The sequence below is a fragment of the Ranitomeya variabilis genome, chromosome 8 (assembly GCF_051348905.1).
Source record: "Ranitomeya variabilis isolate aRanVar5 chromosome 8, aRanVar5.hap1, whole genome shotgun sequence".
Taxonomy (NCBI): Eukaryota; Metazoa; Chordata; class Amphibia; order Anura; family Dendrobatidae; genus Ranitomeya; species Ranitomeya variabilis.
The window spans coordinates 75,665,678-75,689,813 of record NC_135239.1 but is presented as its reverse complement, the minus strand read 5'-3'; positions in this window follow the sequence as shown (position 1 = coordinate 75,689,813).

The following is a 24,136-nucleotide window of genomic DNA, read 5'->3' as shown; positions in this document are numbered from 1 at the left end:
CGGAAGGTTGAAGCTCAGCTTTATTTAGTTGAGGACAACACCAGGCAGGGGCACACAGACAGACACCTTTAGTAGGCCGGAAAAGCCTATTGCATTTTTTAAAATGGTAATTTGGAGCAGAAGGTTGAAGCTCAGCTTTATTTAGTTGAGGACAACACCAGGCAGGGGCACACAGACAGACACCTTTAGTAGGCCGGAAAAGCCTATTGCATTTTTTAAAATGGTAATTTGGAGCAGAAGGTTGAAGCTCAGCTTTATTTAGTTGAGGACAACACCAGGCAGGGGCACACAGACAGACACCTTTAGTAGGCCGGAAAAGCCTATTGCATTTTTTAAAATGGTAATTTGGAGCAGAAGGTTGAAGCTCAGCTTTATTTAGTTGAGGACAACACCAGGCAGGGGCACACAGACAGACACCTTTAGTAGGCCGGAAAAGCCTATTGCATTTTTTAAAATGGTAATTTGGAGCAGAAGGTTGAAGCTCAGCTTTATTTAGTTGAGGGCAACACCAGGGAGGGGCAGAAGCCGTTAGTAGGCCCTAACCACCATTTTTTTTTTTTAAAACCACTTAATAAGAGCCGGAAGGTTGAAGCTCAGCTTTATTTAGTTGAGGGCAACACCAGGCAGGGGCACACAGACAGACACCTTTAGTAGGCCGGAAAAGCCTATTGCATTTTTTAAAATGGTAATTTGGAGCAGAAGGTTGAAGCTCAGCTTTACTTAGTTGAGGGCAACACCAGGGAGGGGCAGAAGCCGTTAGTAGGCCCTAACCACCATTTTTTTTTTTTAAAACCACTTAATGAGAGCCGGAAGGTTGAAGCTCAGCTTTATTTAGTTGAGGACAACACCAGGCAGGGGCACACAGACAGACACCTTTAGTAGGCCGGAAAAGCCTATTGCATTTTTTAAAATGGTAATTTGGAGCAGAAGGTTGAAGCTCAGCTTTATTTAGTTGAGGGCAACACCAGGGAGGGGCAGAAGCCGTTAGTAGGCCCTAACCACCATTTTTTTTTTTTAAAACCACTTCATGAGAGCCGGAAGGTTGAAGCTCAGCTTTATTTAGTTGAGGACAACACCAGGCAGGGGCACACAGACAGACACCTTTAGTAGGCCGGAAAAGCCTATTGCATTTTTTAAAATGGTAATTTGGAGCAGAAGGTTGAAGCTCAGCTTTATTTAGTTGAGGGCAACACCAGGGAGGGGCAGAAGCCGTTAGTAGGCCCTAACCACCATTTTTTTTTTTTTAAACCACTTAATGAGAGCCGGAAGGTTGAAGCTCAGCTTTATTTAGTTGAGGACAACACCAGGCAGGGGCACACAGACAGACACCTTTAGTAGGCCGGAAAAGCCTATTGCATTTTTTAAAATGGTAATTTGGAGCAGAAGGTTGAAGCTCAGCTTTATTTAGTTGAGGACAACACCAGGCAGGGGCACACAGACAGACACCTTTAGTAGGCCGGAAAAGCCTATTGCATTTTTTAAAATGGTAATTTGGAGCAGAAGGTTGAAGCTCAGCTTTATTTAGTTGAGGACAACACCAGGCAGGGGCACACAGACAGACACCTTTAGTAGGCCGGAAAAGCCTATTGCATTTTTTAAAATGGTAATTTGGAGCAGAAGGTTGAAGCTCAGCTTTATTTAGTTGAGGGCAACACCAGGGAGGGGCAGAAGCCGTTATTAGGCCCTAACCACCATTTTTTTTTTTTAAAACCACTTAATGAGAGCCGGAAGGTTGAAGCTCAGCTTTATTTAGTTGAGGGCAACACCAGGGAGGGGCATAAGCCGTTAGTAGGCCCTAACCAAAGTTGAAGGCCAAATGCAGTTTAATTTCTGATACTATAGGCCGAAAGCCAGAAGGTGGAAGCTCCGATTTAGACAGTGGAGGACAATTTGAATTAGGGACTGCAGACAGACTTAGTAGGCTGTCCCCTGTGGACCATGCATCCACCACATTAACCCATTGCGCCGTAATGGACACGTAATCTTCCGTGGCCATGCCTACAGGTCCATGCGTCTGTTGTCAGGTGCACCTTTGTACTCACAGATTGCCAGAGTGCATGGACAATGCGGTCTTCTACATGCTGGTGGAGGGTTGGGATGGCTTTTCTCGCAAAAGAAGTGTCGACTGGTTAGCTTGTAGCGTGGTACAGCGTAGTCCATCATGGCCTTATTAATAGTAAATAAAATATATAACTAGGCTCTATGAACTTTTAAATAGGTTCCAGGGGTACACGGGCAGCATTGGTGTGGTCAGTGGAGGAGTATTGCAAGTAGGGGCTGCAGACAGGCTATCAAAGGCCTAAAATAACAAACAGTAGGCAGTCATGGCAGTTTTACATCGGTTACATGGATACACAGGCAGGCACTCCAGGCAGCATTGTGGTCAGTGGAGGAGTATTGCAAGTAGGTGCCGCAGACAGGCTATCAAAGGCCTAAAATAACAAACAATAGGCTCATTGCAGTTTTACAGCGGTTACATGGATAGACGGGCAGGCAGCTTGGTGGTGAGTGGAGGAGTATTTAAAGTAGGGACCGCAGACAGGCTATCAAAGGCCTAACATAACAAACAATAGGCTCATGGCAGTTTTACAGCGGTTACATGGATACACGGGCAGGCAGCTTGGTGGTCAGTGGAGGAGTATTTAAAGTAGGGACCGCAGACAGGCTTCAAAGGCCTAACATAAGAAAATGGGCTGGCTGTAGGCACTTTATAATTGGTTCCAGGGGTACACGGGCAGCAGTGGTCTGGTCAGTGGAGGACTAGTGGAAGGAGGGACCGCAGACAGGCTTCAAAGGCCTAACATAAAAAAATGGGCTGGCTGTAGGCACTTTATAATTGGTTCCAGGGGTACACGGGCAGCAGTGGTCTGGCCAGTGGAGGACTAGTGGAAGGAGGGACCGCAGACAGGCTTCAAAGGCCTAACATAAAAAATTGGGCTGGCTGTAGGCACTTTATAATTGGTTCCAGGGGTACACGGGCAGCAGTGGTCTGGTCAGTGGAGGACTAGTGGAAGGAGGGACCGCAGACAGGCTTCAAAGGCCTAAAATAACAAACAATAGGCTCATGGCAGTTTTACAGCGGTTACATGGATACACGGGCAGGCAGCTTGGTGGTCAGTGGAGGAGTATTTAAAGTAGGGACCGCAGACAGGCTTCAAAGGCCTAACATAAGAAAATGGGCTGGCTGTAGGCACTTTATAATTGGTTCCAGGGGTACACGGGCAGCAGTGGTCTGGTCAGTGGAGGACTAGTGGAAGGAGGGACCGCAGACAGGCTTCAAAGGCCTAACATAAAAAAATGGGCTGGCTGTAGGCACTTTATAATTGGTTCCAGGGGTACACGGGCAGCAGTGGTCTGGTCAGTGGAGGACTAGTGGAAGGAGGGACCGCAGACAGGCTTCAAAGGCCTAAAATAACAAACAATAGGCTCATGGCAGTTTTACAGCGGTTACATGGATACACGGGCAGCTTGGTGGTGAGTGGAGGAGTAGTGCAAGGAGTGTCTGTCCCAGTACTCCCAAAATATAAATAGATGTTAATGTCTCGCAAAACAACCAAAACAAAAAAAAAGGTGGCATACTTAGGTACAGGGGAATGTGTTTCAGTTGGGAAAGGGAGATGGCAGCCATGAAATTCCTTCCGTTATCACTCACTACCTTGCCTGCCTCAAGATCTACTGTGCCCAGCCACGACTGCGTTTCTTGTTGCAAGAACTCGGACAGAACTTCCGCGGTGTGTCTGTTGTCGCCCAAGCACTTCATAGCCAATACAGCCTGCTGACGCTTGGCAGTAGCTGGCCCATAATGGGACAACTGGTGTGCAACAGTGTCATCTGCCGATGGAGTGGTTGGCAGACTGCGTTCTGTGGAAGAGCTGTAGCTTCTGCAGGAGGACGAGGATGAGGAGGAGGAGGGGGTGCGAACGCCTACAGCCAACTGTTTCCTAGACCGTGGGCTAGGCACAACTGTTCCTAAATTGATGTCGCCTGTGGACCCTGCATCCACCACATTCACCCAGTGTGCCATGATGGACACATAACGTCCCTGGCCATGCCTACTGGTCCATGCATCTGTAGTCAGGTGCACCTTTGTACTCACAGATTGCCTGAGTGCATGGACGATGCGCTGTTTAACATGCTGGTGCAGGGCTGGGATGGCTTTTCTGGAAAAAAAGTGTTGACTGGGTAGCTCGTATCGTGGTTCAGCGTACTCCATCAGGGCTTTGAAAGCTTCGCTTTCAACTAACCGGTAGGGCATCATCTCTAACGAGATTAGTCTAGCTATGTGGGCGTTAAAACACTGTGTACGCGGATGCGAGGATAAGTACTTCCTTTTTCTAACCAGAGTCTCATGTAGGGTGAGCTGGACTGGAGAGCTGGAGATCGTGGAACTTTCGGGTGTGCCGGTGTACATGGCAGACTGAGAGACGGTTGGAGACGGTATTGTTTCCGCCGGTGCCCTAGATGCAATATTTCCTCCTACAAAACTGGTGATTCCCTGACCCTGACTGCTTTTGGCTGGCAAAGAAACCTGCACAGATACTGCCGGTGGTGCGGAAAATGGTGGCCTTACAGTGACGGAAGGGATGTTGCGTTGCTGACTAGCTTCATTGGCCGAGGGTGCTACAACCTTGAGGGACGTTTGGTAGTTAGTCCAGGCTTGAAAATGCATGGTGGTTAAGTGTCTATGCATGCAACTAGTATTTAGACTTTTCAGATTCTGACCTCTGCTTAAGCTAGTTGAACATTTTTGACAGATGACTTTGCGCTGATCAGTTGGATGTTGTTTAAAAAAATGCCAGACTGCACTCTTCCTAGACTCGGATCCCTTTTCAGGGATTGCAGACTGAGCTTTAACCGGATGGCAACGCTGTGCTCCAACAGGTTTTGGCTTTGACACGCGTTTTGGGCCAGATACGGGCCCGGCAGATGGAACCTGTTGCGATGTTGATGCCTGCTGCGGCCCCTCCTCCACCTCCGCTTCTGAACTACTGCTGCCTGCACCCTGTTCCCCCAATGGCTGCCAATCGGGGTCAATAACTGGGTCATCTATTACCTCCTCTTCGAGCTCGTGTGCAACTTCGTCTGTGTCACTGTGTCGGTCGGTGGTATAGCGTTCGTGGCGGGGCAACATAGTCTCATCAGGGTCTGATTGTGGATCTGTACCCTGAGAGGGCAATGTGGTGGTCTGAGTCAAAGGAGCAGCATAGTACTCTGGCTGTGGCTGTGCATCAGTGCACTCCATGTCAGAATATACTTGTAATGGGCATGGCCTGTTAAATGTTTCACTTTCTAAGCCAGGGACGGTATGTGTAAAGAGCTCCATGGAGTGACCCGTTGTGTCGCCTGCTGCATCCTTCTCTCTTGTTGTAGTTTTTGCTGAGGAGGACAAGGAAGCGACTTGTCCCTGACCGTGAACATCCACAAGCGACGCGCTGCTTTTACATTTACCAGTTTCGGAAGAGGAGGCAAAAGAGCTAGAGGCTGAGTCTGCAATGTAAGCCAAAACTTGCTGTTGCTGCTCCGCCTTTAAAAGCGGTTTTCCTACTCCCAGAAAAGAGAGCGTTCGAGGCCTTGTGTAGCCTGACGACGAAACTGGCTCCACAGCTCCAGACTTAGGTGGAATATTTTTATCCCCACGACCACCTGATGCTCCACTACCACTACCATCATTACCAGCTGACAATGAACGCCCACGACGACCTCTTGCACCAGACTTCCTCATTGTTTTAAAATCTTAACCAAAGTAACTTTATTTGTTGCTGTCAAACAACTTACACGGTGAGCTATAACTTCAGTATGATTTCAATATCCCTTAACAGGTTGGTGAGACCACAAGGAAAATCAGGCACAATGTTACACACTCTGTTTTCTGTGGCACAAAATCACAGAGATGACACACACGCAGGACTGTCACTCAAGCACTAATGTCAATATTAATCTCCCACCTAATTTATTTATTTTTTTTTCTCTGGGAGACTTTAGAAACCAAATAATATTAAAAAAAAAAAAAAAAAAAAAAAGGCTTTCTATGGCCCACAATTAGAGAGAGAGAGGTGGCACACCCAGGAGTCAAGACTGGCGCACAAGCTGAAAGGGCAATATTACTCTCCCACTGTTTTTTTAAGTTTTTTTTTTATTTCAGGGAGACTTTAGAAACCAAATAATATTAAAAAAAAAAAAAAAAAAAATAGGCTTTCTATAGCCCACTGAATGAGAGAGAGAGGTGGCACACCCAGGAGTCAAGACTGGCACACAAGCTGAAAGGGCAATATTACTCTCCCACTGTTTTTTTATGTATTTTTTTTTTTCAGGGAGACTTTAGAAACCCAATAATATTTAAAAAAATAAATAAATATGCTTTCTATGGCCCACTGAATGAGAGGGAGAGAGGTGGCACACCCAGGAGTCAAGACTGGCACACAAGCTGAAAGGGCAATATTACTCTCCCACTGTTTTTTTATGTATTTTTTTTTTTTCAGGGAGACTTTAGAAACCCAATAATATTTAAAAAAATAAATAAATAGGCTTTCTATGGCCCACTGAATGAGAGGGAGAGAGGTGGCACACCCAGGAGTCAAGACTGGCACACAAGCTGAAAGGGCAATATTACTCTCCCACTGTTTTTTTATGTATTTTTTGTTTTTTAAGGGAGACTTTAGAAACCCAATAATATTTAAAAAAAAAAATAAATAGGCTTTCTATGGCCCACTGAATGAGAGGGAGAGAGGTGGCACACCCAGGAGTCAAGACTGGCACACAAGCTGAAAGGGCAATATTACTCTCCCACTGTTTTTTTATGTTTTTTTTTTTTTTTTTCAGGGAGACTTTAGAAACCAAATAATAAGAAAAAAAATAAATAAATAAATAGGCTTTCTATAGCCCACTGAATGAGAGATAGCACACACAGCAGTGGCACACAAGCCCTGACTGAGGCCAATATTTTTCTCCCACTGATTGATGTAGTGTTTTTGTGTTGAGGTAGATTTTAGAACACAAATCAAGGAAAAAAAAAAATGCTTTCTATGGCCCACTGAATGAGAGAGAGGTGGCACACCCAGGAGTCAAGACTGGCACACAAGCTGAAAGGGCAATATTACTCTCCCACTGTTTTTTTATGTATTTTTTGTTTTTTAAGGGAGACTTTAGAAACCCAATAATATTTTTTAAAAAAATAAATAGGCTTTCTATGGCCCACTGAATGAGAGGGAGAGAGGTGGCACACCCAGGAGTCAAGCCTGGCACACAAGCTGAAAGGGCAATATTACTCCCCCACTGTTTTTTTATGTATTTTTTGTTTTTTAAGGGAGACTTTAGAAACCCAATAATATTTAAAAAAAAAAAAAAATAGGCTTTCTATGGCCCACTGAATGAGAGGGAGAGAGGTGGCACACCCAGGAGTCAAGACTGGCACACAAGCTGAAAGGGCAATATTACTCTCCCACTGTTTTTTTATGTATTTTTTGTTTTTTAAGGGAGACTTTAGAAACCCAATAATATTTAAAAAAATAAATAAATAGGCTTTCTATGGCCCACTGAATGAGAGGGAGAGAGGTGGCACACCCAGGAGTCAAGACTGGCACACAAGCTGAAAGGGCAATATTACTCTCCCACTGTTTTTTTATGTATTTTTTGTTTTTTAAGGGAGACTTTAGAAACCCAATAATATTTTAAAAAAAAAATAAATAGGCTTTCTATGGCCCACTGAATGAGAGGGAGAGAGGTGGCACACCCAGGAGTCAAGACTGGCACACAAGCTGAAAGGGCAATATTACTCTCCCACTGTTTTTTTATGTATTTTTTGTTTTTTAAGGGAGACTTTAGAAACCCAATAATATTTTAAAAAAAAAATAAATAGGCTTTCTATGGCCCACTGAATGAGAGGGAGAGAGGTGGCACACCCAGGAGTCAAGCCTGGCACACAAGCTGAAAGGGCAATATTACTCTCCCACTGTTTTTTTATGTATTTTTTGTTTTTTAAGGGAGACTTTAGAAACCCAATAATATTTAAAAAAAAAAATAAATAGGCTTTCTATGGCCCACTGAATGAGAGGGAGAGAGGTGGCACACCCAGGAGTCAAGACTGGCACACAAGCTGAAAGGGCAATATTACTCTCCCACTGTTTTTTTTTTTAGGTATTTTTTTTTTTTCAGGGAGACTTTAGAAACCAAATAATATTAAAAAAAAAAAAAAAAAAAAAAATAGGCTTTCTATAGCCCACTGAATGAGAGATAGCACACACAGCAGTGGCACACAAGCCCTGACTGAGGCCAATATTTTTCTCCCACTGATTGATGTAGTGTTTTTGTGTTGAGGTAGATTTTAGAACACAAATCAAGGAAAAAAAAAAAATGCTTTCTATGGCCCACTGAATGAGAGAGAGGTGGCACACCCAGGAGTCAAGACTGGCACACAAGCTGAAAGGGCAATATTACTCTCCCACTGTTTTTTTATGTATTTTTTGTTTTTTAAGGGAGACTTTAGAAACCCAATAATATTTAAAAAAATAAATAAATAGGCTTTCTATGGCCCACTGAATGAGAGGTAGAGAGGTGGCACACCCAGGAGTCAAGACTGGCACACAAGCTGAAAGGGCAATATTACTCTCCCACTGTTTTTTTATGTATTTTTTGTTTTTTAAGGGAGACTTTAGAAACCCAATAATATTTAAAAAAATAAATAAATAGGCTTTCTATGGCCCACTGAATGAGAGGGAGAGAGGTGGCACACCCAGGAGTCAAGACTGGCACACAAGCTGAAAGGGCAATATTACTCTCCCACTGTTTTTTTATGTATTTTTTGTTTTTTAAGGGAGACTTTAGAAACCCAATAATATTTAAAAAAATAAATAAATAGGCTTTCTATGGCCCACTGAATGAGAGGGAGAGAGGTGGCACACCCAGGAGTCAAGACTGGCACACAAGCTGAAAGGGCAATATTACTCTCCCACTGTTTTTTTATGTATTTTTTGTTTTTTAAGGGAGACTTTAGAAACCCAATAATATTTAAAAAAAAAATAAATAGGCTTTCTATGGCCCACTGAATGAGAGGGAGAGAGGTGGCACACCCAGGAGTCAAGCCTGGCACACAAGCTGAAAGGGCAATATTACTCTCCCACTGTTTTTTTACGTATTTTTTGTTTTTTTAAGGGAGACTTTAGAAACCCAATAATATTTAAAAAAATAAATAAATAGGCTTTCTATGGCCCACTGAATGAGAGGGAGAGAGGTGGCACACCCAGGAGTCAAGACTGGCACACAAGCTGAAAGGGCAATATTACTCTCCCACTGTTTTTTTAGGTTTTTTTTTTTTTTTCAGGGAGACTTTAGAAACCAAATAATATTAAAAAAAAAAAAAAAAAAATAGGCTTGCTATAGCCCACTGAATGAGAGATAGCACACACAGCAGTGGCACACAAGCCCTGACTGAGGCCAATATTTTTCTCCCACTGATTGATGTAGTGTTTTTGTGTTGAGGTAGAATTTAGAACACAAATCACGGAAAAAATAAATAGGCTTTCTATGGCCCACTCAGTGAGAGATGGCACACACAGGGATGGCACTGTAGCAGAAATGCCAATCTTAATCTCCCACAAAAAAAACAAAAAAAAAACAGGGACTGTCCTACAATTACTATCTCCCTGCAGTAATGTAAGCCAGGTATGGCAGGCAGCAATAGGAGTGGACTGATGCACAAATTAAATAAAAAGTGTGGACAAACAAAAAAGATAGCTGTGCAGAAAGGAAGGAACAAGAGGATATGTGCTTTGAAAAAAGCAGTTGGTTTCCACAGTGGTGTACACACAGCAATACAGCTATCACGGAGCCTTCTAGGGCAGCCCAATGAGCTACAGCGCTGAGGGGGAAAAAAAAAAAAATAGCTTCCACAGTCCCTGCACACCGAAGGTGGTGTTGGACAGTGGAAATCGCTGCAGCACAAGCGGTTTGGTGGTTAGTGGACCCTGCCTAACGCTCTCCCTGCTTCTGACGAAGCGGCAGCAACCTGTCCCTAAGCTCAGATCAGCAGCAGTAAGATGGCGGTCGGCGGGAACGCCCCTTTATAGCCCCTGTGACGCCGCAGACAGCAAGCCAATCACTGCAATGCCCTTCTCTAAGATGGTGGGGACCAGGATCTATGTCATCACGCTGCCCACACTCTGCGTTCACCTTCATTGGCTGAGAAATGGCGCTTTTCGCGTCATTGAAACGCGACTTTGGCGCGAAAGTCGCGTACCGCATGGCCGACAAGCACAGGGGTCGGATCGGGTTTCATGAGACGCCGACTTAGCCAAAAGTCGGCGACTTTTGAAAATGATCGACCCGTTTCGCTCAACCCTAATGCTAACGTTGATTTAAAAATGTCTTTTTAAGATGGCCTAAGCGTTCATTTCTGTCCATTGGGCTGGATCAGATACGATTATATCTAAGGGCCTGTGTTGTGAAATTGGATTCTGGGCTCCCCCGGTGGCCACTTGTGGAATTGTACTTGTGTGCATCATCCCCTCTGTTCACCTGCTCCTATCAGAATGTGGGAGTCGCTATATAACCTTTCTCCTCTGTCAGTTTCATGCCGGTCAACAATGTAATCAGAAGCCTTTCTGTGCATGTTCCTGCTACTAGACAACTCCCAGCTAAGTTGGACTTTTGTCCTTGTGTGTTTTTGCATTTTGTTCCTGTTCACAGCTGCTGTTTCGTTACTGTGTCTGGAAAGCTCTTGTGAGCGGAAATTGCCACTCTGGTGTTATGAGTTAATGCTAGAGCCTTAAAGTAATTTCTGGATGGTGTTTTGATAGGGTTTTCTGCTGACCATGAAAGTGCCCTTTCTGTCTTCTTTCTATCTAGTAAGCGGACCTCGATTTTTGCTAAACCTATTTTCATACTACGTTTGTCATTTCATCTAAAATCACCGCCAATATATGTGGGGGCCTCTGTCTGCCTTTTGGGAAAATTTCTCTAGAGGTGAGCCAGGACTGTCTTTTCCTCTGCTAGGATTAGGTAGTTCTCCGGCTGGCGCTGGGCATCTAGGGATAAAAAAACGTAGGCATGCTACCCGGCCACTTCTAGTTGTGCGGCAGGTTTAGTTCATGGTCAGTATAGTTTCCATCTTCCAAGAGCTAGTTCTCATATATGCTGGGCTATGTTCTCTCGCCATTGAGAATCATGACAGTTTGACCGGCCCAAAAAAAAAAAAGGGTTAAATTACTGGCTGAGAAAGGAGAGAAAAAAGAAGTCTGCTACAATTTTTTTTTTTTTTTTTTCCTCTAGTTCTGAGTGTGCTCTTAATTGAATCACTTGCTAGTCTGCCTATACTGCAGCCTTCCTCTCTTTCTCTCCTTCTTATCCTTGAATGGCTCTGTGTTCACCTGTTTCAAATGGATCTTCAGAGTGTAGCTACAGGTTTGAATAATCTCGCCACAAAGGTACAAAATTTGCAAGATTTCGTTGTTCATGCACCTATGTCTGAGCCTAGAATTCCTTTGCCTGAATTCTTCTCGGGGAATAGATCTCACTTTCAAAATTTTAAAAATAATTGCAAATTGTTTTTGTCCCTGAAGTCTCGCTCTGCCGGAGACCCTGCACAGCAGGTCAGGATTGTAATTTCCTTGCTCCGGGGCGACCCTCAAGACTGGGCTTTTGCATTGGCACCAGGGGATCCTGCGTTGCTCAATGTGGATGCGTTTTTTCTGGCCTTGGGGTTGCTTTATGATTAACCTCATTTAGAGCTTCAGGCGGAAAAGGCCTTGATGTCCTTGTCTCAGGGGCAAGATGAAGCTGAAATATACTGCCAAAAATTCCGCAAATGGTCTGTGCTTACTCAGTGGAATGAGTGCGCCCTGGCGGCGATTTTCAGAGAAGGTCTCTCTGATGCCATTAAGGATGTTATGGTGGGGTTCCCTGTGCCTGCGAGTCTGAATGAGTCCATGACGATGGCTATTCAGATCGATAGGCGTCTGCGGGAGCGCAAACCTGTGCACCATTTGGCGGTGTCTACTGAGAAAACGCCAGAAAATATGCAATGTGATAGAATTCTGTCCAGAAGCGAGCGGCAGAATTTTAGACGAAAAAATGGGTTGTGCTTCTATTGTGGTGATTCAACTCATGTTATATCAGCATGCTTTAAGCGTACTAAGAAGCCTGACAAGTCTGTTTCAATTAGCACTTTACAGTCTAAGTTTATTCTATCTGTGACCCTGATTTGTTCTTTGTCATCTATTACCGCGGACGCCTATGTCGACTCTGGCGCTGCTTTGAGTCTTATGGATTGGTCCTTTGCCAAACGCTGTGGGTATGATTTGGAGCCATTGGAGGCTCCGATACCTCTGAAAGGGATTGACTCCACCCCATTGGCTAGTAATAAACCACAATACTGGACACAAGTGACTATGCGGGTTAATCCGGATCACCAGGAGGTTATTCGCTTTCTGGTGCTGTATAATCTACATGATGTTTTGGTGCTGGGATTGCCATGGCTGCAATCTCATAACCCAGTCCTCGACTGGAGAGCTATGTCTGTGTTAAGCTGGGGATGTAAAGGAACTCATGGGGACGTACCTTTGGTTTCCATTTCATCATCTATTCCCTCTGAGATTCCTGAATTCTTGTCTGACTTTCGTGACGTTTTTGAAGAACCCAAGGTTGGTTCACTACCTCCGCACCGGGAGTGCGATTGTGCCATAGACTTGATCCCGGGTAGTAAATACCCTAAGGGTCGTTTATTTAATCTGTCTGTGCCTGAACACGCGGCTATGCGAGAATATATAAAGGAGTCCTTGGAAAAGGGACATATTCGTCCTTCGTCATCTCCCTTAGGAGCCGGTTTTTTCTTTGTGTCTAAGAAAGACGGCTCTTTGAGGCCGTGTATTGATTATCGACTTTTGAATAAAATCACGGTTAAATATCAATATCCGTTACCACTGCTTACTGATTTGTTTGCTCGTATAAAGGGGGCCAAGTGGTTCTCTAAGATTGATCTCCGTGGGGCGTATAATTTGGTGCGAATCAAGCAGGGGGATGAGTGGAAAACCGCATTTAATACGCCCGAGGGCCATTTTGAGTATTTGGTGATGCCTTTTGGTCTTTCAAATGCCCCTTCAGTCTTCCAGTCCTTTATGCATGACATTTTCCGCGATTATTTGGACAAATTTATGATTGTGTATCTGGATGATATTCTGATTTTTTCGGATGACTGGGACTCTCATGTCCAGCAGGTCAGGAGGGTTTTTCAGGTTTTGCGGTCTAATTCCTTGTGTGTGAAGGGTTCTAAGTGTGTTTTTGGGGTTCAAAAGATTTCCTTCTTGGGATACATTTTTTCCCCCTCTTCCATCGAGATGGATCCTGTCAAGGTTCAGGCTATTGGTGATTGGACGCAACCCTCTTCTCTTAAGAGTCTTCAGAAATTTTTGGGCTTTGCTAACTTTTATCGTCGATTTATTGCTGGTTTTTCTGATGTTGTAAAACCATTGACTGATTTGACTAAGAAGGGTGCTGATGTTGCTGATTGGTCCCCTGATGCTGTGGAGGCCTTTCGGGAGCTCAAGCGCCGCTTTTCTTCCGCCCCAGTGTTGCGTCAGCCTGATGTTGCTCTTCCTTTTCAGGTTGAGGTCGACGCTTCTGAAATCGGAGCTGGGGCGGTGTTGTCGCAGAGAAGTTCCGACTGCTCCGTGATGAGACCTTGTGCTTTTTTTTCCCGTAAATTTTCGCCCGCCGAGCGGAATTATGATATTGGGAATCGGGAGCTTTTGGCCATGAAGTGGGCTTTTGAGGAGTGGCGTCACTGGCTTGAGGGGGCCAGACATCAGGTGGTGGTATTGACTGACCACAAAAATTTAATTTACCTTGAGTCTGCCAGGCGCCTGAATCCTAGACAGGCGCGCTGGTCGTTGTTTTTCTCTCGGTTTAATTTTGTGGTGTCTTACCTACCGGGTTCTAAGAATGTTAAGGCGGATGCCCTTTCTAGGAGTTTTGAGCCTGACTCCCCTGGTAATTCTGAGCCCACAGGTATCCTTAAAGATGGAGTGATATTGTCTGCCGTTTCTCCAGACCTGCGGCGGGCCTTGCAGGAGTTTCAGGCGGATAGACCTGATCGTTGCCCACCTGGTAGACTGTTTGTTCCTGATGATTGGACCAGTAGAGTCATCTCTGAGGTTCATTCTTCTGCGTTGGCAGGTCATCCTGGAATCTTTGGTACCAGGGATTTGGTGGCAAGGTCCTTCTGGTGGCCTTCCCTGTCACGAGATGTGCGAGGCTTTGTGCAGTCTTGTGACGTTTGTTCTCGGGCTAGTGGATTGTTGTTACCCTTGCCTATCCCGAAGAGGCCTTGGACGCACATCTCGATGGATTTTATTTCGGATCTGCCTGTTTCTCATAAGATGTCTGTCATCTGGGTGGTGTGTGACCGTTTCTCTAAGATGGTCCATCTGGTTCCCTTGCCTAAGTTGCCTTCTTCTTCCGAGTTGGTTCCTCTGTTTTTTCAAAATGTTGTTCGTTTGCATGGTATTCCGGAGAATATCGTTTCTGACAGAGGGACCCAATTCGTGTCTAGATTTTGGCGGGCATTCTGTGCTAGGATGGGCATAGATTTGTCTTTTTCGTCTGCTTTCCATCCTCAGACTAATGGCCAGACCGAGCGGACTAATCAGACCTTGGAGACATATTTGAGGTGTTTTGTGTCTGCGGATCAGGATGATTGGGTTGCTTTTTTGCCTTTGGCGGAGTTCGCCCTCAATAATCGGGCCAGCTCTGCCACCTTGGTGTCCCCGTTTTTCTGTAATTCGGGGTTTCATCCTCGATTTTCCTCCGGTCAAGTGGAATCTTCGGATTGTCCTGGAGTGGATGCTGTGGTGGAGAGGTTGCATCAGATTTGGGGGCAGGTGGTGGACAATTTGAAGTTGTCCCAGGAGAAGACTCAGCTTTTTGCCAACCGCCGTCGTCGTGTTGGTCCTCGGCTTTGTGTTGGGGACTTGGTGTGGTTGTCTTCTCGTTTTGTCCCTATGAGGGTTTCTTCTCCTAAGTTTAAGCCTCGGTTCATCGGCCCGTACAAGATATTGGAGATTCTTAACCCTGTGTCCTTCCGTTTGGACCTCCCTGCATCCTTTTCGATTCATAATGTTTTTCATCGGTCATTGTTGCGCAGGTATGAGGTACCGGCTGTGCCTTCCGTTGAGCCTCCTGCTCCGGTGTTGGTTGAGGGTGAGTTGGAGTACGTTGTGGAAAAGATCTTGGACTCTCGTGTTTCCAGACGGAAACTCCAGTATCTGGTCAAATGGAAGGGATACGGTCAGGAGGATAATTCTTGGGTCACTGCCTCTGATGTTCATGCCTCCGATCTTGTCCGTGCCTTTCATAGGGCTCATCCTGATCACCCTGGTGGTTCTGGTGAGGGTTCGGTGCCCCCTCCTTGAGGGGGGGGTACTGTTGTGAAATTGGATTCTGGGCTCCCCCTGTGGCCACTTGTGGAATTGTACTTGTGTGCATCATCCCCTCTGTTCACCTGCTCCTATCAGAATGTGGGAGTCGCTATATAACCTTTCTCCTCTGTCAGTTTCATGCCGGTCAACAATGTAATCAGAAGCCTTTCTGTGCATGTTCCTGCTACTAGACAACTCCCAGCTAAGTTGGACTTTTGTCCTTGTGTGTTTTTGCATTTTGTTCCTGTTCACAGCTGCTGTTTCGTTACTGTGTCTGGAAAGCTCTTGTGAGCGGAAATTGCCACTCTGGTGTTATGAGTTAATGCTAGAGCCTTAAAGTAATTTCTGGATGGTGTTTTGATAGGGTTTTCTGCTGACCATGAAAGTGCCCTTTCTGTCTTCTTTCTATCTAGTAAGCGGACCTCGATTTTTGCTAAACCTATTTTCATACTACGTTTGTCATTTCATCTAAAATCACCGCCAATATATGTGGGGGCCTCTGTCTGCCTTTTGGGAAAATTTCTCTAGAGGTGAGCCAGGACTGTCTTTTCCTCTGCTAGGATTAGGTAGTTCTCCGGCTGGCGCTGGGCATCTAGGGATAAAAAAACGTAGGCATGCTACCCGGCCACTTCTAGTTGTGCGGCAGGTTTAGTTCATGGTCAGTATAGTTTCCATCTTCCAAGAGCTAGTTCTCATATATGCTGGGCTATGTTCTCTCGCCATTGAGAATCATGACAGGCCTGGCTGTAGACTATGGACTTTTTACGGTGTTTCTGGTGGATGCTGTCCCATCTGAGGTTTGTGGGATGGTCAATTGGTTTCCGATACAGTGATGTCTGGATTGAACCATTTTGATTTTTTATGGTGATATTTAGAAAGTTGATTAACGTTAATGAGTGGTCCAATGTTAAGTTTGCTGTGAGATAACATTTATTGAATTTATCATGGAATTTTAGAAGTTCTTGTTTAGTCTCAGTCCAGATTATCAAGGTGTCATTGGTATAATGGAACTAGTCCAAGGGTTTGATAGATCAAGATGCAAAAAATTAATTTTCCAGTTTAGCCATGAAATGGTTGGCATACTGGGGTGCCATTTTGTTGCCCATAGCAGTTCCGCTGCATTGTAGATGTAGCTCCTCGCCGAAAGAGAAAAGTTATGTGTGAGAATAAATCTTGTGAGGCTTAATACAGACTCAGAAGGAATCCCATTAGATTCAAGAAACATTTTGCAGGTGGATAGTCCATATTTATGTGAGATGTTTGGATATAGGGATTCCACATCCATGGTGGCTAAGATGGCATTCTTATTGCGAGGACCTATTGTAGATAGCTTTTTTAAGTGATTCATGGTGTCCTGTAAAATAGCTGGCTGTCTTCCTTACCAGGGGTTTAAGGACATTTTCCACCCACTGTAAGGATTGTACTCTCTCAGATGCATAGGAGGAAACAGGTGGCACATTCTCTTCAACGTCCATGTGGGTTTATTTGCTTCATAAAACATTAAGTCAGCAACAAAAAGTTAAACAGTCTTTACATCAGGCCGACACAGTATTAATGTCCAGAGCAGAGCTCTGCTCTCTCAGGCCTGTAGATACACAGGCTATGCAATGTCCAGCACTCAGGCTCTATCTGATGCCATGGACACAGAAAGGCTTCTCCCTCTCAAAACACAGACCACTCTGCAATGTCCATCCTGGACACATGGAAGTCTGTCCACACTCGCAGACTCCCAAACACTCCCTCACATGTGTTAAACACACCTCCATTAGGCAGCCTGAAACCAAACCCACAGGTGAGGTAACATCACATGCACTGTCACGTGATCATGACATCACTGCAGGACCTCAAACTCCTACAGGGAAAAGAGGTACAGTAAGCACCCCCACTCAGAGATGAGGTATATGGTTAGCCAGACCCTCCCATCTTTCATAGCTACCCGCAACCCAGACCCAGGTGTACTAAATGACATCTTTAGTGCTTATGTGCACTAAAGACTAAATACTCCAGGTTGCATCGCAGGGAGCATCCATACCTGTGACACATACCTCCCATTAACCACCAGTCACACCACACCACCTTGAGATTTTTTCAGTGAGTGTTCCCACCCCTGAGATGATTGGCCTCGCTGGGTTACCTGGCTTATGAATATTGTGAAGCATGTAGAAAATTCCTATCTTGGGATTCTCAGGGATAAAGGCCAGAAGACTTTGAACCATCAAGCCATTATCTTCATAATGACTATTTCCTGTGTGCAGCCACATTTGTTTTCATTCCTGAGTGAGGAACCATTCTTTCAGCAAGAGTCACTGTATGCATAGTCTGAAAGTGTCATACAAACACAATATAATTTATAAAAGGGATCAACCTGTCCCTATAACACAAAGGAAACTAACCTATTCTAAGCTGGTCATAAAGAGCAGATCCAACATATACTTATATTACATGATCGGTTGTTGACCAGAACTGTATGAAGAGCAATAACAAATTATTTCCTGAGAAGTATGGGGTTTCTAAAACTAAATACATGAATATGGGACCTTCTTCAATTCAGTTATTTATTGTCTTCAAGAGACAATAACTTTCACTCACCTTCAGACTAACTTCAAGCCACTTCTTAAATATTTATATTTTGACTTAACATCTTTGTCATATTTCTTTTTCCAACAAACACAATTTCTGTAGCACATCTGTATTTTGATAGCCTTTTCTTTTTCTATTTTCCAATTTTACATAAAGTCCAATTATTGTAAATCATAGATTTATAAAACGCTGATATACCTTATGTTCTAATTCCTCGTTGTTTTCTAAGATCTCTGCTTGCTAACAGTAAATTGGAAAATAATCGTTGTTCACCCATAGGCGGATAGCCTTTGCAGACCTTACACATCTCATATCTTAAAGTTTGGTGCAATTTTATCAAATCTAGACAATCTCCTGTGAGCTAAATAAGCAAACTTAGAGGTTATACATTTTTTTCTTGTACACTGATATATTGCAGCAAACTATCAGGTCAGGAGAGAGAATTGTGCTCCTGATGTATTTAGCACAGCATCTGAAAACCCTTTCCTTTTCTAATAATTTGCTAGAATTTTTCAGTGTAAGTAAGATGCATCACCCCAAGGTCCAGGGAGTTTAAATCACATAAGACTTCTCCTGTAACAAATGAGATGTGAAAACTGTTATGTCTGTAATCATTATCAGCCTCTGGATCTAAAGAGCAATATTTTGATTCATACTTACAAGTAGCTTTATTGATAACTAGCTGTACTACCCGGCTTCGCCCGGGTTAATGACTGCTGTTAGCAAAATAGAATGTGTTAACAAAAATTTATTCTGCACACAAAAACCACAAAACAAATAGATAGAAATGTAATTATTAAAAGGCAAAAACTAAGCAAATAGAAGCATTTCACAACATATATTAGCTTTGTTATACTGAGAATGTCTTTGTTGCCTATATTAACCAATCAGAGCTCAGGTTAATTAACTGTAGCAAAATAGAAGCTGAGCTGTGATTGGTTGCTATTGGCAGCCTGATAAATCCCCAGCCAACAGGAAGCCCTCCCCCCTGGCAGTATATATTAGCTCACACATACACATAATAGACAGGTCATGTGACTGACAGCTGCCGTATTTCCTATATGGTACATTTGTTGCTCTTGTAGTTTGCTTATTAATCAGATTTTTATTTTTGAAGGACAATACCAGACTTGTGTGTGTTTTAGGGCGAGTTTTATGTGTCAAGTTGTGTGTGTTGAGTTGCGTGTGGCGACATGCATGTAGCGACTTTTGTGAGATGAGTTTTGTGTGGCGACATGCGTGTAGCAACATTTTGTGTGTTGAGTTGCATGTGACAGGTTAGTGTAGCAAGTTGTGTGCAGCAAGATTTGTGCATGGCGAGTTTTGCGCGTGGCGAGTTTTATGTGTGGTGCATTTTGAGTATGTGCAAGTTTTGTGTGAGGCAACTTTTGCATGTGGTGCAACTTTTGTACATGTGGCAATTTTTCTGTGTGTGCAAGTTTTGCATGAGGTGAGTTTTCCATGAGGTGAGTTTTGCACGTGTGGCGAGTTTTGCGTGAGCCTAGTTTTGCATATGGCGAGTTTTGCATGTAGCGAGTTTTGAGTGGTGACTTTTGTGTTTCGACTTTTATGTGGCGAGGTTGGTGTGTGTGTGTGGTGAAATGTGTGCTGAGGGTGGTATATGTGTTCAAGCACGTGGTAGTGTGTGGCGCATTTTGTGTTTGTGTTCATATCCCCGTGTGTGGTGAGTATCCCATGTCGGGGCCCCACCTTAGCAACTGTACGGTATATACTCTTTGTCGCCATCGCTCTCATTCTTTAAGTCCTCATTGTTCACATCTGGCAGCTGTCAATTTTCCTCCAACACTTTTCCCTTCACTTTTTCCCCATTATGTAGATAGGAGCAAAATTGTTTGGTGAATTGGAACGCGCGGGGTTAAAATTTCACCTCACAACATAGCCTATGACGCTCTCGGGGTCCAGACGTGTGACTGTGCAAAATTTTGTGGCTGTAGCTGCGACGGTACAGATGCCAATCCCGGACATACACACATACATACATACACACATTCAGCTTTATATATTAGATATACCTGTATGTAATCTCCTGTATATAGTATATACCTGTGTGTCATCTCACCTATATATAGTATATATCTGTGTGTCATCTCCTGTATATAGTATATACCTGTATGTCATCTCCTCCTATACATAGCATATACCTGTGTCATCTCCTCCTGTATATACTATATACCTGTAGGTAATCTGCTCCTGTATATAGTATATACCTGTGTGTCATCTCCTCCTGTATATAGTATATACCTGTATGTCATCTCCTCCTGTATGTAGTATGTACCTGTATGTCATCTCCTCCTCTATATAGTATATACCTGTGTGTCATCTCTCCTGTATATAGTATATATCTGTGTGTCATCTCCTCCTGTATATAGTATATACCTGTGTGTCATCTCCCCTGTAAATAGTATATACCTGTGTGTCATCTCCTGTATATAGTATATAGCTGTATGCCATCTCCTCCTGTATTAGCCCTCGTTCACACGTTATTTGGTCAGTATTTTTACCTCAGTATTTGTAAGCTAAAATGGCAGCCTGATAAATCCCCAGCCAACAGTAAGCCCACCCCCTGGCAGTATATATTAGCTCACACATACACATAATAGACTGGTCATGTGACTGACAGCTGCCGGATTCCTATATGGTACATTTGTTGCTCTTGTAGTTTGTCTGCTTATTAATCAGATTTTTATTTTTGAAGGATACCAGACTTGTGTGTGTTTTAGGGCGAGTTTCGTGTGTCAAGTTGTGTGTGTTGAGTTGCGTGTGGCGACATGCATGTAGGGACTTTTGTGAGATGAGTTTTGTGTGGCGACATGCGTGTAGCAACTTTTTGTGTGTCGAGTTGCATGTGACAGGTTAGTGTAGCAAGTTGTGTGCAGCAAGTTTTGCGCATGGCGAGTTTTGCGCGTGGCGAGTTTTATGTGTGGTGCCTTTTGAGTATGTGCAAGTTTTGTGTGAGGCAACTTTTGCATGTGTTGCAACTTTTGTGCATGTGGCAATTTTTCTGCGTGTGGCAATTTTTCTGCGTGTGCAAGTTTTGCGTGTGGCGAGTTTTGCACGTGTGGCGAGTTTTGCATGTGGAGAGTTTTGCGCGTGGCGAGTTTTGAGCGGCGACTTTTGTGTTTCTACTTTTATGTGGCGAGGTTGGTGTATGTGTGGTGAAATGTGCACTGAGGGTGGTATATGTGTTCGAGCACGTGGTAGTGTGTGGCGCATTTTGTGTGTGTGTTCATATCCCCGTGGTGGTGTGATTATCCCATGTTGGGGCCCCACCTTAGCAACTGTACAGTATATACTCTTTGGTGCCATCGCTGTCATTCTTTAAGTCCCCCTTGTTCACATCTGGCAGCTGTTAATTTGCCTCCAACACTTTTCCTTTCATTTTTTCCCCATTATGTAGATAGGGGCAAAATTGTTTGGTGACTTGGAAAGCGCGGGGTTAAAATTTCACCTCACAATATAGCTTTGACGCTCTCAGGGTCCAGACGTGTGACTGTGCAAAATTTTGTGCCTGTAGCTGCGACGCCTCCAACACTTTTCCTTTCACTTTTTCCCCATTATGTAGATAGGGGCAAAATTGTTTGGTGAATTGGAAAGCGCGGGGTTAAAATTTCACCTCACAACATAGCCTATGACGCTCTCGGGGTCCAGACGTGTGACTGTGCAAAATTTTGTGGCTGTAGCTGCTACGGTTCAGATGCCAATCCCGGACATACATACATACATACATACATACACACACACACACATTCAGCTTTATATATTAGATATTAAAAAAATGGAAACACAATATACTAGAAAGTTGAAGAATACAACTTTGCTTTATCCATTAACGCAAAAAACAATTAAAGTGTTGTATATAATCTTGTAGTCACTATTATTTACATAATTGCTTTTAAATTAAAAAAATGAAACAATTTAGCATATAGTTTAAATTCAGAATATTCATCTGTCTTGTGCTTCTAAGCATACCTTTGGTTCCAAGGCTACAAACTCCAAAGCTGACCTTAGTGTAACTTTCCCTTCCTTTTGCCTCCTATTTGTTAGTCACTTTTACACAATAGATGGAGGGAACACAGAAAATCATCATACATCTTCATAACACTGTGCTATATAATTTGAGCGAAAAAAAAATCAAAACCCCTTGTTAGGCCTGGAATTCTCCCGTTGCACTGGATAGATCCCAAGCATTATCTGTTTCTGCGATCTGCCATTCAGGTCCAACCACTCTGATTGCTGCTCAGCACAGTCGTCGGTCCCAGCGTCTTGCTCAGGCTCGTGGTATACGTTTGGTTACTGCTGTTTCTCCAGTCAAGTTTATGGTAACCAGTGATATACAGGTGCAGCCTTTCACTCTGGAGTCTAAGTCCAGAGATCACCTTACTGAGCATGTCCGTGATGTGGCGGCTTCTCATTGGTGGTGGGGCATTAGCTACTCTGATGATGTGGTAGCCCCGGATTGGCCAGCGGGCGATGTCTCGGCCAACCGGGCACGACTGTTAGTACTCAGTGGTCCATTCACATTGAGTGGCGTAAACTCAGTGCATTCAAGGTAACACTTGCTGCTTAGTTAAGTCATTGTTCACACTAGCAGCAGATTTCATCTCTGCACGGTAGACCCCAGGTTGCGATTGCACTTTATTTAGATTTTATTTTGGTGCAATCTGCCAAACATAACACCCCTGAATTAAGTTTGTCGCCGCGACATTAAAATACAATAACGGGCAGTCAAATGATAGTATACATATCAAAATGGTATCATTAAAAACATCAGCTCTGCATGCAAAAAATAAACCCTCACCTGTCCCAGAACCCAAAAAATGGAGATGTTATGGGTCTCAGAAAATTATGCATTTTTTTAACAATCTTTGGATTTGATTTTTTTTCACCACTTAAATAAAAAAAGAACCTAGACATGTTTGTTGTCTATGAACTCATAATGATCTGGAGAATCATAATGGCAGGTCAGTTTTAGCATTTGGTGAACTTGATTAAAACAAAAACCAAAAAACAGTAATGGAATTGCATTCTTTTTGTAATTTCACCACACTTGAAATTTTGTTCCCGTTTTTGAGTACACATTGTGGTAAAACCAATGTACCTCTGGAATGATCTAAAATCACCCTTTCTGCCCTAACCGTCCCTATATAGGTTCTACACCTATTGCCTAGCCGGAACATAATCCACTTCTGACCCTAATGACAGGCCCTAGTTAGGAAGGGGAAAGGGATAAGCACTAGTCAGTCCCCACTACAACTAAAGACAGAGAAAGTAGACACTGAGGGGAACACTTAGCTTGAGAAGATGACCGAGATGTCACGCCAGCAATCCTCCAAGAGTTCTCTGAGAAGGAACTAAATGACTGTTAGTACTTCCAATTAGACACAGACAAGTATGAGCTAACACCATCAAAATGCTGTAGACATGGAATGAATATAAACCTTCAGCAAAAGTGTTTAATTAGCAGCAGAAGGTGGGGGTTACCATTTGGGTCCTAAAGGGAGAGGGATATTGCTCCACAACAGCGATATAAAAATCAAAAAGGTGTTAGGGCTAGCGGAACGCACCGAGTAAATATAAATGTTTTATTGAAATAGATGCGTTCGCAGCCCGGGGTCCACCGTGCAGGAGAACCTGCTGCTAGCAAACGGCAGCACAATATGGCGGTATGAACTAGCTCTGTTAGTTTCACAGAGTAGCCATGAAAGCAAAGCTCTGTGCCCTGTTAGACTTCACAGAGGCACAGGCTAACTACCCAAGTGAGAGCAGACAGTGGTCATGCATGCACACAAAACTCCTCGCTGGAGGTACCAGCATTCTAGGGGCTTATTTCAGCCAGGTCCCTGAATACATACAAACACAATCTCCTCGCCGGAGGTGCCAGCATTCTAGGGGCTTATTTCAGCCGGGTCCCTGAACACAAACTCACATGACCACACTGGCGCAAAGCACATAACTTAGAAAGATACCAGCGCATGGCTGTGCGGCCATGCATGCCTTAAATAGTTGCAGCACGTACAGGACCTTCCTAGAAGGACCAATGAGAGGCTGCTACAGAGCCTGTGCACCTACAGGACCTTCCTAGAAGGACCAATAGATTTGACTGCAGTATCTGAACATGTGACCCTCGATCT